This window comes from Schistocerca nitens, chromosome 2 (assembly GCF_023898315.1).
Source record: "Schistocerca nitens isolate TAMUIC-IGC-003100 chromosome 2, iqSchNite1.1, whole genome shotgun sequence".
Lineage (NCBI taxonomy): Eukaryota > Metazoa > Arthropoda > Insecta > Orthoptera > Acrididae > Schistocerca > Schistocerca nitens.
Window position 1 is genome coordinate 333,180,894 of NC_064615.1, and position 16,867 is coordinate 333,197,760.

The 16,867-nt window shown below is 45.1% G+C and overlaps 1 pseudogene; it reads right to left on the bottom strand.

The window, feature by feature from the left end:
- Positions 1-15,357: 15,357 nt before the first annotated feature.
- On the bottom strand, positions 15,358-15,475 carry LOC126238409 (5S ribosomal RNA; annotated as a pseudogene).
- Between the last annotated feature and the right edge of the window lie 1,392 nt (positions 15,476-16,867).

The window sequence follows — 16,867 nt, forward strand, 5'->3', positions numbered from 1 at the left end:
TGCACATAATATCATTCACAGAATAAAACATAAAATTACTTTGACTACAAGAGAGCCAGCATATTTTTGTCATAGAAACTTGAATTGAATTTAAATCACTTTTAGTTTGAACTGATTGTGTGCAATAGTCGTGCGACACTATATTAACAGCTGTAGTTACTACTACTTTTTATTACAATACTTACTTGATCAAAAGTCAACCGTAAATTTAACGGAATCTGTTTCATTTTAACTATTGTTATCACACATATCTTTCTCAGTAGTTATGGTGAACAGGATAGGAGTCTGTTGACGATTGCCGGCCGCGGTGGTCTAGCGGTTCTGGCGCTGCAGTCCGGAACCGCAGGACTGCTACGGTCGCAGGTTCGAATCCTGCCTCGGGCATGGGTGTGTGTGATGTCCTTAGGTTGGTTAGGTTTAAGTAGTTCTAAGTTCTAGGGGACTTATGACCTAAGATATTGAGTCCCATAGTGCTCAGAGCCATTTTTTTTCTGTTGACGATTAATGATATGCGTCAACGAATTTTCACTCGCAAAGTTTATGCTTAGACTCTTACAGAACAACGAAGGTGCTGGCTTGATATTTCTCTGCGATGAGTTGCCTGTGTGCGATGTAATCCTTATTATGAAATTAATTATTGGCGAGAGGCTCTTCTTATTAGCGAGCAGCTTGAGTCACTTTGCGCCACAGAGTATTCTTCATTAATACCCAAATCTTCTTGCGGCCATATACTGTGTCCATACACTTATGTTTGGTCTTTCCACGTACTACAACTAGATTTTCAGCACAATCTCATTTGCACATCAACATACACGTTTGTACCACACCAGCGATGATTTCCAAATCCCGTCTGCCCTCATTTCTACGACTGCATAGTCTTGCGCCGATGAAGTTCTTATTACATGATAGATACTCTTTATGTTTTGTACAATAATAATTTCCCTGCCATTGTCAGCTCGTTTGCTAGATAGATTTGACCCAATTATTCCTTACTTATTCTTCCAAGATGCATTACATTTTCATAAACACTAATTGCTGACAAAATTCATAAATGCATATAGTTACAGAAAATGATTTTAAACACATCTTATCAAGTAGCTGAAATATACACGAGGCGATGGGTTGTAGTGTTACTATTTTCGTGTCCCAAACGTGAGTGTTACTTTGGAATTGGCGACATGGCACTGGGAGAGGGGGAAACAGTCGGTTGACCTAAATTAGAGGGATTCTCGACCTAACTGTGTTGTTAAAATGCCCTTATTACAAAAGGTAAGGGCTGGAATTAGTACTGAATGACGAACTCTGAGTGTTTTTGCATTTCTTCACTTTCTTCACAGGATATCCCCAATCGAGTACACATTTACTCTGAATGAGTTGTATCCACGAAAGACCAAGTCCTTACACAGAGACGCGACTAAATAACTTTGTTCCACCTACTAAAAGAACCTGTTATTACTAACTGTGTCTGCTCTAACGATACGACGCACAGGAATTCTCAGCCTCCCAGCTAGAATTCCATCTAGTGTTCCGAACTACTACAGATAACTCTGCACAGCCTTACTCAGCTTATAACTTCGGCTGTTTCTGCCGAATCTGCTGTCTCTCTGCTTCCACTAGGACCTGCCTGTCGCTTCTACCCTCTACTCTTGTCTGCTCGGACTGACGTGACTTCGGAGCATCTGTATCCGAGTTTCAATCAATTTCTCCTTCTACGCGTCTAATGCTGTAATATCGAATGGCCTCGCCATCTCATTCTCCCTAACGCCTGTTTTTCAGAAGCTTCTCGGAGAGAGGGAGCCGTCTGTTGTAAAGTCCTGTCCTGGACATACTATCGGCCCCACATGACGAATATGAGCCCCTTCTAAAGACTCTCTCCCTTATACCTCTCTTACTATTGCTCTGAATGATATTTACGGCTTACAGTGTTATATCAAGCGTGGCTGGCGTCTCCATGGTAACACTGGCTGGAAAGATTCCTTCCATGTGATCTGAAGTATCTTAAATTTTATGCACGCGAATTACCGCGCTCTGGTGTTGCTTGCATCCCTCGTAACTTTTCCCTTGTTGTCCTGGTCAAGCTTTCCCCTGTTATTAACTCTTAAGATTCAGCTGTCATTTCCCTGGATACAAGAAAATATTACAACACAGGAAATCGATTATTGTAATTAGTTTGCCTTTGTTGAAATAAAGTTGTTTCATATAAGCAAGACCAGACGTCTAGTGACGAAAATTTGCTGTAAAAAGAATATCATCGAAAAGCAATACTGCTGATCGTATACAATGAGCTGACAAAAGTCACAGGATAGCGATGTGCACATATACAGATGGCTGCAGTATCGTGTATACAAAAGGACAGTGTACTGGAAGAGTTGTCATTTGTACTCAGGTGAGTCATGTGAAAAGGTTTCCGACATGATTAACGACTCACGACAAGAATTAACAGACTTTGAAGGTGTAATGGTAGTGGGAACTAGATACATTGGACATTCCATTTTGGAAATCGTTAGGGAATTCAATATTCCGAGGTCCACAGTGTCATGAATGTGCCGAGAATATCAAATTACAGACATTACCTCTCACCTCGAACATAGCAGTGGAGGGCTGCCTTCACTTAGCGATCGAGACCAGCGGCGTTTGCGTAGAGTTGTCAGTGGTAACAGACAAGCAATAATTGGTGAAATAACCGCAGAAATCGATGTGGGACCTACGACAAAGATATCTATAAGACAGTACGGCGAAATTTGGCTCTAATGGGCTTTGGCAGCAGACGACTGGCACGAGTGCCTTTGCTGACAGTACGACATCGCCTGCAGTGCAACACACGTTGGACCTTAGACGACCGCCGGCCGGTGTGGCCGAGCGGCTCTAGGCCCTTCAGTCTGGAACTGCGCGCCCGCTACAGTCGCAGGTTCGAATCCTGTCTCGCGCATGGATGTGTGTGATGTCCTTAGGTTAGATAGGTTTAAGTAGTTCTGAATTCTAGGGGACTGACGACCTCAGATGTTGAGTCCGATAGTGCTCACAAGGGAACCTCCTCATCGCACCCCCCTCAGATTTAGTTATAAGTTGGCACAGTGGATAGGCCTTGAAAAACTGAACACAGATCAATCGAGAAAACAGGAAGAAGTTGTGTGGAACTATGAAAAAAATAAGCAAAATATACAAACTGAGTAGTCCACGCGAAGATATGGAACATCATGGACATTCCAAGACTAGGAGCGCCGTGGTCCCGTGGTTAGCGTGAGCAGCTGCGGAACGAGAGGTCCTTGGTTCAATTCTCCCCTGAAGTGAAAAATTTTTCTTCATTTTAGCAAAGTTATGATCCATCCATACGTTCATTGACGTCTCTGTTCACTGTAATAAGTTTAGTGTCTGTGTTTTGCGGCCGCACCGCAAAACTGTGCGATTAGTAGACGAAAGGACGTGCCTCTCAAATGGGAACCGAAAACTTTTGATCGTAAGGTCAAAGGTTAACCGATTCCTCCACAGGAAAACACGTCTGATATATTCTATACGACACTGGTGATGGCATGTGCGTCACATGACAGGAATATGTTGTCGACCCACCTAACTTGTACACTTGGCGAATGGGTAAAAAGATTCTTCCACGTTGCCCGATTAGGTTTTCTTGTGGATGTGATAATTACTCCCAAAAAAGTGATGAAAACATAATAGTTTGTCACTTAAACTGCAACAAATCAATCCAAAAGTCTCACACTCGCACACTTTTCCCTGTGCTCTGTCAAAACATATGTTTTTTACGTTTTCAAATTTTTCCGTGTGTAGACCGTCAAATCCTGCATATGTCCAAGCAAATCTGAATTTTGGAGAGCGAAGTTGATTATGTGTGAGGGCCTGAACTTTGATAATTGTCTGAAAATAAAGAATAAAACTTTTTGCTCGAAGGAAGACTGGAACCAAGGACCTTTAGTTCCGCAGCTGCTCACTCTATCCATTTTTTTTCCTTTTTCTGAATTTTATTTTAATTTTTTTGTTTTATATATATATATATATATATATATATATATATATATATATATATATATACTTTTTTTTGTGTAATTGATCAGAGGTCTTCTGCGCCCCGCTGGTAATATGTTGAGTCACGTCTTCTCGAAATTGATGTGTTCCGTTCAATAGTTCAGAAATGTTCATTGGTTCAAACAGGAAACCTTCTTCTCTCTTGGCTTAACACATTCCAGCTGCGAGGCGGCTCGTGGAAAGCACTCCCAAGGAAGTTCGAGAAAAACTGTCTGTATTTTGGGTGACGGACAACGACATAATGACGGTCATTGAGGTATGTCCAAAAATCGAGTACAGAGTCTACAGTTTGTCCAAATAAGTAGTGAATGGCATGTCCGCGAATCCAATTCACAGCATTGGTCTTTGTCCGAGGAAAATAGTCACGTTCCGGAAATAATAATGAAAGGGGAGTAATCCGATCCGGAATGTCCCGCGTTAGAAAAGCCACAATACGTCGAACCAAGTGCCAAACCTCCGCCGCCGGTCCGCAAACAAACCGATGTTCATCATAGTCTGGCACTCAACACGTGGAGCATAGAGGTGATTGGGCGAGGTGGATACGATGAAGGCGAAATTAGTTGATTTGCTTACCATTGACAGTTAGGTACCAGACAGATTGAACATTCGTGTCAAGGTAACAGGCGAACACCGCGCGCCATATATGACGCCAGTCAACCTGGGGGAACTTTTGTTCAATCGGGTTAGGTGGACGACCTAATTGGAGGACATTGTATACTGCCTTTGTCTTGAGTAAAAGCTGTCTTGGTAAGGTGAGGCGTAGATAACTGAGTTCCAGAAAATTTTTCACTTGAGGGGAGACTTGAACCAAGGACCCTGGGACCACGGCGCTCCTGTGTTCTGTCGGTACTTGATGTTGCCTATCTTGCGCATGGACTACTCAATTTGTATATTTTGCTTATTTTTTCATAGTTCCACACAACTTCTTCCTTTTTTCTCGATTGATCTGTGTTCAGTTTTTCAAGGTCTATCCACTATGGCAACTTATAACTAAATCTGAGGGGGGGTGCGATGGGGAGGTTGCCTTGTCAGAGCCATTTGAGCCTAGACGACTGCAAAGACGTGGCCTGGTCCCGATTTCATTTCGTAAGAGCTGATGGTAGGGTTGGAGTGTGGCGCAAACCCCACGAAGCCGTGGAGCCAAGTAGTCAACAAGGCACTGTGCAAACTGGTGGTGACTCCACAATGCTGCGAGCTGTGTTTCTATGGAACAGTCTATGTCATCTGTTTTAACACAGCTTATCATTGACTGGAAATGGTTACTTTTGGCTAGTTGTAGATCATTTGCAGCCATTCATGGACTTTATGTTTCCCAAACAACAATGGAATTTTTATGGATGACAATGCGCCATGTCACCGGAATAGAATGGTACTCGATTACTTTGAGAAACATTCCGCATAATCCGAGCGGATGATTTACCCACCCAGATCGCCCGTAACATTTATGGGACATAATCTAGAAGCCAGTTCGTGCGCAAAACCTCTCACCGACAACACTTTCGCCGCTGTGGACGGCAACAGAGGCTGCATCTCACAGTATTTTTGTAGGGGATTCCCAACGACTTGAGTCTACTACACGTCGAGTTGTTGTACTACTCCGGGAAAAAAGGAGGATCATCTAGATCTGTATCCACATCCATACTCCGCAAGCCACCTGACGGTGTGTGACGGAGGGTACTCTGAGTACCTCTATCGGTTCTCCCTTCTATTCCAGTCTCGTATTGTTCGCGGAAAGAAGGATTGTCGGTATGCCTCTGTGTGGGCTCTAATCTCTCTGATTTTATCCTCATGGTCTCTTCGCGAGATATACGTAGGAGGGTGCAATACACTGCTTGACTCCTCGGTGAAGGTATGTTCTCGAAACTTCAGCAAAAGCCCGTACTGAGCTACTGAGCGTCTCTCTTGCACAGTCTTCCACTGGAGTTTATTTATCATCTCCGTAACGCTTTCGCGATTACTAAATAATCATGTAACGAAGCGCGCTGCTCTCCGTTGGATCTTGTCTATATCTTCTATCAACCCTACCTGGTACGGATCCCACACCGGTGAGCAGTATTCAAGCAGTGGGCGAACAAGTGTACCGTAACCTACTTCCTTTGTTTTCGGATTGCATTTACTTAGGATTCTTCCAATGAATCTCAGTCTGGCATCTGCTTTACCGACGATCAACTTTATATGATCATTCCATTTTAAATCACTCCTAATGCCTACTCCCAGAAAGTTTATGGAATCAACTGCTTCCAGTTGCTGACCTGCTATATTGTAGGTAAATGATAATGGATCTTTCTTTCTATGTATTCGCGGCACATTACACTTGTCTACATTGAGATTCAATTGCCATTCCCTGCACCATGCGTCAATTCGTTGCAGATCCTCCTGCATTTGAGTACAATTTTTCCATTGTTACAACATCTAGATATATCTACTACAGCATGATCCGCAAAATGCCTCAGTGAACTTCCTATGTTATCCACAAGGTGATTTATATACACTACTGGCCATTATAATTGCTACACCACGTGCTACAGACGCGAAGTTTAACCGACAGGAAGAAGATGCTGTGATGTGCAAATGATTAGCTTTTCTGAGCAATCACACAAGGCTGGCGCCGGTGGCAACACATACAAGGTGCTGATACGAGGAAAGTTTCCAACCGATTTCTCATACATAAACACCAGTTGACCGACGTTGCCTTGTGAAACGTTGTTGTGATGCCTCGTGTAAGGAGGAGAAATGCATACCATCACGATTCCGACTTTTATAAAGATCGGATTGTGGCCTATCGCGAATGCAGTTTATCGTATCGCGACATTGCTGCTCGCGTTGGTTGAGATCCAATGACTGTTAGCAGAATGTAGAATCGGTGGGTTCAGGAGGGTAATACGGAACGCCGTGCTGGATCCCAACGGCCTCGTATCACTAGCACATGACAGGCATTTTATCCGCATGGCTGTAACGGATCTTGCAGCCACGTCTCGATCCCTGAGTCAACAGATGGGACCGTTTGCTAGACAACAACCATCTGCACGAACAGTTCGACGACGTTTGCAGCAGCATGGACTATCAGCTCGGAGAGCATTGCTGCGGTTACCCTTGACGCTGCATCACAGACGGGAGCACCTACGATGGTGTACTCAACGACGAACCTGGGTGCACGAGTGGCGAAACGTCTTTTTTTCGGATAAATCCAGGTTCTGTTTACAGTATCATGATGGTCGCATCCTTGTTTGGCGACATCGCGGTGTATGCAAATTGGAAGCGTGTATTCGTCATCGCCTTACTGGCGTATCACCCGGAGTGATGGTATGGGGTGCCATTGGTTACAGGTCTCGGTCACCTCTTGTTCGCATTGACGGAACTTTGAACAGTGGACGTTACATTTCAGATGTGTTACGACCCGTGGCTCTACCCTTCATTCGATCCCTGCGAAAGCCTACATTTCAGCAGGATAATGCACGACCACATGTTGCAGGTCCTGCACGGGCCTTTCTGGATAAAGAAAATGTTCGACTGCTGCCCTGGCCAGCACATTCTCCACATCTCTCACCAATTGAAAACGTCTGGTCAATGGTTGCCGAGCAACTGGCTCGCCACAATACGCCAGTCACTACTCTTGACGAACTGTGGTATCATGTTGAAACTGCATGGGCAGCTGTACCTGTACACGCCATCCAAGCTCTGTTTGACACAGTGCCCAGGCGTATCAAGGCCGTTATTACGACCAGAGGTGGTTGTTCTGAGTACTGATTTCTCAGGATCTATGCACCCAAATTGCGTGAAAATGTAATCACGTGTCAGTTCTAGTATAATATATTTGTCCAATGAATACCCGTTTATCATCTTCATTTCTTCTTGGTGTAGCAGTTTTAATGGGCAGTAGTGTATATTGTGAATAGCAACGGTCCTACGACACTCCCCTGCGGCACTCCTGAAATCACTCTTACTTCGGAAGACTTCCCTCCATTGAGAATGACATGCTGCGTTCTGTTATCTAGGAACTCTTCAATGCAATCACACAATTGGTCTGATAGTCCACATGCTCTTAGTTCGTTCACTAAAAGACTGTGGGGAACTGTATCAAACGCCTTGCCGAAGTCAGGAGGTGTCCCACGAGTTTTGTCACGTCAGTGTATTACACTCCTAGCTGATGGTCAGCTGCAAGTCCGTAACGGCGCTCTGCAGGTATCCGTGGGTTTCGCCATCGTCTTCTGGCCCTGCAACCTTCCCACCGGCAACCACGTCGTCCTCGACGAGCCTCGCGAGTCTTCCGACGTTATCCAGCCGATCACTTGCGTATATCGCCAACAGTAACGGCCGTCCCACACCTCAGAGCGCGGGGCCGGCGACAGGCGCAGCGAATAAAGCGCTGTCGGCGGCGCCGGCGTTGTGACAGCGGCGGCGCAAATGAAGCGGCGGGCCCGTAACGTGGGATGCCGGCCGGTGCACGGCGGCTCGCGGCGCGCCGCTGCGTCTCTTTTATTGGCCTCCGTCGTGGGCGGCCAACCGGTTCCCGGCGACACGGATGCCGCCTGGCAGTCGCCGCTCCCGCTGGAATTAAATTAGACTGCGGCCGCTGGAAATGTGGCAGCTGTTGCTGGATACGTCCAGTAACGCCAAACGTGGGCCTAGTAATGTCCTCTGACGGTAGGCGCTACGAGCCCGCTCGGTTAACACGAAATGACAGCATGTCGTGCGCTTCATTCTCACATAAACAGAGTTTCTCTGTTCTACTGTGCAGGTATTCGTTTCACTTACAGTCACAGCCGGTTGTAGAGTTGTACATCTCATTCCACTGAAGAACAGAGAAGCGAAAAGTCTTTTCGGCGTTACCTGACTACATACGAGGGGCATTCAATACGTAGTGCAACACTTTTTCTCTGAACGCAGGGTGATTGTTTCCAGTATTACAATACACCCTATTGCTCCTCACACTTTTGGCTACAAGACGCTATTTTTCAACATTATGTCCGCTCAGGGCGATCGCCTTCAGTTTCCTGAGGGTAGCATAATACACTCCAGAGTTGATCGCTGCACCATGAGGGAAGACATCAAACAGAATAAACACACCAGAGTCGCGGAAGGCCGTCGCCATGACTTCATCTGCTCAGAGTGCGGCTTCTACCAGGTGTACCAGTATGAAATGAGTGTTAAGATACAAATGTGTCGATAGGGAACATTTATTGTGAAGGAGCCTTAATTTCTTTTTCGTTTGGTTGGTATGACATCTGTCAAAGATGTTTAGTATACATCAAGTCATGGAACAAACAACATCATATGTTTTCATCGTTTTAACAATGTCGAATTTTGTACCGGAAAGTGATGATTTGCGGAAAGCATTAATTTTTTGTTTTCATTTGAAAAAAAGTGCTGCAGAGTCGCATCGAATGCTTGTCGAGGCATATGGTGATCACGCTCTATCAGAAGCAACATGCAAAAATGGTTTCAATGGTTCAGAAATAATGATTTTGATGTAAGAAATGAAAAACGTGGAAGACCACCACAAAAGTTCGACGACGCCGAATTGCAACCAATATTGGATGCAGATGATACTTTGAGTGAGAAGCAAATGGCAGCAATGCTAATTGTTGCACAACAAACAATTTCTGACAGTTTGAAAGCTTTGGGAGAGATCCAAAAGTGTGCAAAATGGGTGCCACATGAAGTGAATGAAAGACAGATGGAAAACCGAAAAACCATTTGTCAAATTTTGCTTCAAAGTCATGAAGGAAAATCAATTTTGCATCAAATCGTTACTGGGCATGAAAAATGGATTTATTTTAAGAATCCCAAAAGGGAAAAATCACGGGTTAATCCGGGACAACCATCAACATCGACGGCAAAACCAGGTCGATTCAGCAAGAAGACAATGCTCTGTGTTTGGTGGGATCAGAAAGGTGTGGTGTATCATGAGCTTCTAAAACCTGGAGAAACTGTGAATACTAATCGTTACAGACAACAAATGATCAATTTGAACTATGCATTGATCGGAAAAAGACGAGAATGGGCCTGAAGACATGGCAAAGTAATTTTTTTACACGACAATGCTCCTCCACACAAAGCAAAACTGGTTCAGGATACATTCAAAACACTTGCCTGGGAGCTGCTACCCCACCCGCCGTATTCACCAGACTTGGCCCCTTCCAACTACCATTTGTTTTCATCAATGGGACACGCATTGGCTGAGGAACACTTCGATTCCTACGAAGAAGTCGAAAATTCGGCGTCTGATTGGTTTGCTTCAAAAGACGAACATTTCTATTGGCGTGGTGTCCACAAATTGCCAGAAAGGTGGTCAAAATGTATAGAAAGCAATGATCAGTACTTTGAACAAATTATTTTACTTTCAATTCAAAATTAGTGTTTCATTTTCACAAAGCAACGCTCATTTCATACCGGTGCACCTGGTAATTTTTACTTCGTAGGAGAGATGGTGTGCCGCCACTCCATTGTTTGCTGCTTTGTTTACGGTTCGAAATGATGAACCCGTGTTTCAACGCCTGGGACGGTATTCGACAAAAAGAATTGTCACCATCAGCCTTGTAACGCGAAAACAATTCCGCACAGATGGTCCTTCATTGCTCTTTAGTCTTCTGTTAGGTGCTGAGGAACCCAGCAGGCACAGGCCTTTGAGTACCCCAACTGGTGGACGAGTGTGTCAGGACTACCAACAGAGATGTCCAGTTGAGCAGCAAGATGCTTGACTGTGATCCGTCGATTAACTAGAATGAGAGTGTCTGCACGTTGCACCATTGCCGGAGTCACAGCTGTGCACGGCCGGCCCGCACGCGGGAGATCGGACAGGCTCGCGCGCCCTTTTTGCAATGATGATAGACACCTCGCCCAAAGACTCACCGTGCTTTTGTCCACTGCCAGGTCTGTGTAGACATTCTGCAAGCTCCTGCTGTTCCGCCAAAAGGAAATCAGTGACAGATCTCTGCTTGGAACGTACCTCCGTTGCAGACGCCATTTTGAAAGCTACGTATCGTGCAGCCACCTATCGGACCTTCATCGGGAGTATTTCACGATGTCCCAAACGAAATTCCACATTTCTTTCAACAAAAATTCGCCGAGAAAGAAAAAAAATGTTGCTTTACTTATTGAACGGCCCTCGTACTTTAAACAGCAATGGAAGGACTACGAAAATCATCCGAACACGGCTCTCTATACCACAAAAAATACTGCTCAAGTGAAAGAAAAGCCAGATAAAATCGCAGCGCCGGTTATAGAATTAATTTTTGATCCTCATAAGCGTATGCGTTGGTTTGAAACTTCCTGACAGATGAAAACCCTATGCTCGACCGGCACTAGAAGCCGTATTTTGCCTTTCGCGGACAAGTTCTCAACCAAAAATTAACAAGTGACCTTTTCCGTCTATGAAGGACAAGAATTTTTACCAAAGAACAGGCCATTTCTTTTGACAAGAGTTTATTTAAAATGCCTACCAAGTAACAGATGACGACTGAGGAAGAGAGTTCAACACCCAACGCAACATCTGGTCAGCCGATATTCTTTACAGAACATTTTCGTTTTCCTAAACCAGATGCAGCCAATGGCTACCCATTTCCGCGAAGTATTTCTTTCGTTGATATTCATGGTGATAAAATAAATGGTTTTCCTTTTGTATTCTCAGCTTCTGACGACCCATTAAAAGTTAATAATAAGCAATGTATGCCGATTATACTCAAAAGACTTCCGCCTAAGACTACGGTTTGCCTTAGGATCGCAATTCTTTCTGCAAAACCAAAAAACAATTTCGTAAACTTTACATTATTCAAGGTGTAATTAACTATCAGGAACTGTCACACATTACTTGCCTTCAGAGCTTATAAATGGAACGGACGCATTAATTCACCGCTGTCCTTGCAGGTGACTGGTGATTTATTCTGCTATGGTAGTGCACGTGACATGGCTGGGAACAGTACTTACGCAATGGATAATTTACTGCTTCGAGCAGTCCACAGATGCCATGTGGACTGAATAAACAGGTGACCTATTTACAGTTGTCCAGCATTAAGATAATGATTTTTATTTTCAGTATATGTGAAGCTATGTGTGATGTAGTGGCGGCGTTCATATACGAGGGCAGTTCGATAAGTAATGCAACACATTTTTTTTTTCTGAAACAGGGGTTGTTTTATTCAGCATTGAAATACACCAGGTTATTCCCCAATCTTTTAGCTACACAACACTATTTTTCAACGTAATCTCCATTCAATGCTACGGCCTTACGCCACCTTGAAATGAGGGCCTGTATGCCTGCACGGTACCATTCCACTGGTCCATGTCGGAGCCAACGTCGTACTGCATCAATAACTTCATCATCCGCGTAGTGCCTCCCACGGATTGCGTCCTTCATTGGGCCAAACATATGGAAATCCGACGGTGCGAGATCGGGGCTGTAGGGTGCATGAGGAAGAACAGTCCACTGAAGTTTTGTGAGCTCCTCTCGGGTGCGAAGACTTGTGTGAGGTCTTGCGTTGTCATGAAGAAGGAGAAGTTCGTTCTGATTTTTGTGCCTACGAACACGCTGAAGTCGTTTCTTCAATTTCTGAAGAGTAGCACAATACACTTCAGAGTTGATCGTTTGACCATGGGGAAGGACATCGAACAGAATAACCCCTTCAGCGTCCCAGAAGACTGTAACCATGACTTTACCGGCTGAGGGTATGGCTTTAAACTTTTTCTTGGTAGGGGAGTGGGTGTGGCGCCACTCCATTGATTGCCGTTTTGTTTCAGGTTCGAAGTGATGAACCCATGTTTCATCGCCTGTAACAATCTTTGACAAGAAATTGTCACCCTCAGCCACATGACGAGCAAGCAATTCCGCACAGATGGTTCTCCTTTGCTCTTTATGGTGTTCGGTTAGACAACGAGGGACCCAGCGGGAACAAACATTTGAATATCCCAACTGGTGAACAATTGTGACAGCACTACCAACAGAGATGTCAAGTTGAGCACTGAGTTGTTTGATAGTGATCCGTCGATCATCTCGAACGAGTGTGTTCGCACGCTCCGCCATTGCAGGAGTCACAGCTGTGCACGGCCGGCCCGCACGCGGGAGATCAGACAGTCTTGCTTGACCTTGCGGCGATGATGACACACGCTTTGCCCAACGACTCACCATGCTTTTGTCCACTGCCAGATCACCGTAGACATTCTGCAAGCGCCTATGAATATCTGAGATGCCCTGGTTTTCCGCCAAAAGAAACTCGATCACTGCCCGTTGTTTGCAACGCACATCCGTTACAGACGCCATTTTAACAGCTCCGTACAGCGCTGCCACCTGTCGGAAGTCAGTGAAACTATACGAGACGAAGCGGGAATGTTTGAAAATATTCCACAAGAAATTTCCGGTTTTTTCAAGCAAAATTGGCCGAGAAAAAAATGTGTTGCATTACTTATTGAACTGCCCTCGTACGTTCATTTATTTAGACTGTGTATTTAAACAGGCCACATGGAACGTAAATCAGCAGTCGGATAAATGTTTTCTACTTTAAAAACTAGTTGATGTTATTATTTAAGTAGATCGAATGAACATATCCACATCAGGCACGAAGTTATTTATTTCAAAGAAAAAGAATCATTCAGTATCGTAGATTACAAACGGAAGAATTAAATTTTCGGAATACTGAAGTCCGCAGCTCGTGGTTTAGTGACGAGCGTTGCTGCCTCTGGATCACAGGGTCGCGGGTTCGATTCCCAGTCGGGTTGGGAATTTTCTCTGGCAGGGGACTGGGTGTTTGTGTTGTCCTCATCATTTCATCATCACCATCATCATTCGTGACAGTGGCTAGATTGGATTGGATAAAAAAATTGGATTGCGTAAAAATTGGGACTGTATACGGGCGCTGGTGACCGCGCAGTTGAGCGCCCCACAAGCCAAACATCATCACCATCGAATACAAAATTACATGTAATGCAGCAGACATGACGCGAAACTACAACACTGACGTTTTAATTGATAGATCGTTCGATTTTTGGACTAATTTTGCAAGATGTATTACCTACAGAGGAAATTTTGTGTGTGTATGGCACACCAGATCGCCATAATCGTCATATGGAACTGTGAACCTGTGCGGGGTGCGTGTCCCGAACTAAGTGTGGGCTGCAATACTTTCATTGTCGACAACCAGAGGGGAATGGACAGATCAGGTGATAATCCAACGAAGGGGAGGGCGTATAATGGTATTCTGCCCACCACTACCATCAAGAAAAAGGAAAACCACTATATCAACCACTGATGTAAGTAATTATTATTGCATGAAAACACTTCATACACTTTATTGTTATTGTTATTACAGTTATAGGCATCGAACCGAATCCTGGATGCGCGCTGGGAGACATTTCACCACATGCGAGCATAGCTTAGCAATCTGGAATGCTTTCAATGTACGTGGTATTAATAGCGTTGCGTGTGGCGTCACGGAAGCTTTCCTAATCGTCATTTTGCCAAATATTGTGGTGTTGTTTGCTGTAGAGACGGCTGACCCAATGAGTATGAGAGCGAATGAGAAATGAGCCAAGTATTGTGCTATTGCAGTGTTGATTGACTAAGCAGCACAAATTTCTGGACTTGCTCTGAACTTGGGAAATATGGGAATGAGGCGGATCCAGTGGGAACTAGAATACTGTCTGCTTCGAGTTTTTTGAGGGTTCTTTGTCGTCTTAGCAAAGGCACGAGTGAGTTTACAACAGATTAGCTAATTAAGCCCATACTGATGTTGTTCTACGGCAGCAGTTTGTGTTATACCAGATAGCCGGATGCGGTGTTGGTCAAAGAAACAGACATGACGATCTTAGAAGCGTTGCCTATGCACCTACTGATCCTGCTGAATTTTCTTTTCTGTTTATGGGCCTCTGGACATAACCTTTAAAGCCAGTCTCCAGCTGTTTAATGCAAGTGGACACTTAAGTGTGTAGTGTAGGCACGTAATACAAGGTGGAATATTTAATATTTTACAATATCTATAATAATTTAAGTAAAACCACGTGCAATTCTTCTGAGGTTATCTTGGTGCTATGTTACAGGGGTAGCACTATTCGTAATCTGAACAATAAATCTTTCTCTTGCGTTTAATTTTTCTTTGTAGACTTCACGTTTCAATCATCCCATCACCACTCCGTCTACAGGCCACAAGTCGCCCATCGGGACCATCCGACCGCCGTGTCATCCTCAGAGGAGGATGTGGATAGGAGGGACATGGGATCAGCACACCGCTTTCCAGGTCGTTACGATGGTATTCTTGACCGGAGCCGCTACTATGCGGTCGAGTAGCTCCTCAATTGGCGCCACGAGGCTGAGTGCACCCCGAAAAATGGCAACAGCGCATGGCGGCCTGGATGGTCACCCATCCTAGTGCCGACCACGCCCGACAGCGCTTAACTTCGGTGATCTGACGGGAACCGGTGTAGCCACTGCGGCAAGGCCGTTGCCCAATGATCCCATCACGCAAAAATTTAAGTTTTAAGGTCCGGGTGTTGTTGTGTTCACTCGGCGGTACAATGGCGGCTTCTTTGGTTTTCTGCAGCAGGAGACCGATTGAAAAATTATTAGTTCACTTTATTAAAACAATAAAAAGAAGAGTTACTTAACTTGGTACAACCTATTTCCACAAGAACGCCATGTGCATTTACATCTGTCTTTGTACATTGTCGTATCCCTGATACAGACAATTTACAAGTCTCTTCTCTTGAAGTAAATTGATGTAACGTTCACATATACACTCATCAGCCAGAACATTATGACCACCTCCCTAGTAGCCGGTATGCCCACCTCTGGCACGGATAACAATGGCGACGCGACCTGGCATTCAAGAAATGAGGCTTGATAGGTTGCTGGAGGGAGTTGGCGCCATATCTGCACACACAAGCCGCGCCCGGGTTCCCGGGTTCGATTCCCGGCGGGGTCAGGGATTTTCTCAGCCTCGTGATGACTGGGTGTTGTGTGATGTCCTTAGGTTAGTTAGGTTTAAGTAGTTCTAAGTTCTAGGGGACTTATGACCATAGACGTTGAGTCCCATAGTGCTCAGAGCCATTTTTTTTCACACACAAGTCACCCAATTCCTGTAAATTCCTGGGACGGGGGCGATGAGATATGACGTCACATTCAGTCACATCCAAACTTGTTCAGTCGGGCTCAGATCTGGCGAGTTGGGGGACCAGCACATAAACTGGAACTCGCCACTGTGTTCCTCGAACCACTCAATCATACACCTGGCCTTGTGGCACGGCGCATTATCTTGTTGAAAAATGCCACAGCCATCGGGAAAAATGATTGACATGAAGGAGTGTGCGTGGTCTCCAATCAGTGTACGATACTCCCTGGCCGTAACGGAGCATAGAACGAGCTCCACCCATGTATTCCCACGCGAGTGTTCCCCAGAGCGTGAACGAGCCACTGCAGCTTGTCTCTGTCCCGCAATACATGTGTCAATGAGCTTTTCCCGTACAAGACGATGGATTCGCGCCCTCCAGTCGGCGTGATGAAGAACGTATCGGGATTCATCAGACCATGCAAAGCTCTGCCACTGCTCCAACGTCCAGGACCTGGTCACGTGCCCATTTCAGTCTTGGTTGCCGAGGTCACTGTGTTAACATTGGCACATGCGTGTCTCTTCGGCTGCAGAGGCCCATCTTCAGAAGTGTTCGGTGCGCTGTGTGTTCAAACACACTTGTACTCTGCCCACCCTTAAAGTCTGATGTTAGTTTCACCGTAGTCGGCCACCTGTCCTGTTTTACCAGTCTGCCCAGCCCAGGACGTCCAAAATCTGTAATGAGAGGTTGCCGCACAACCCCACGACGTCTAGACGTGGTTTCACCTTGGTTT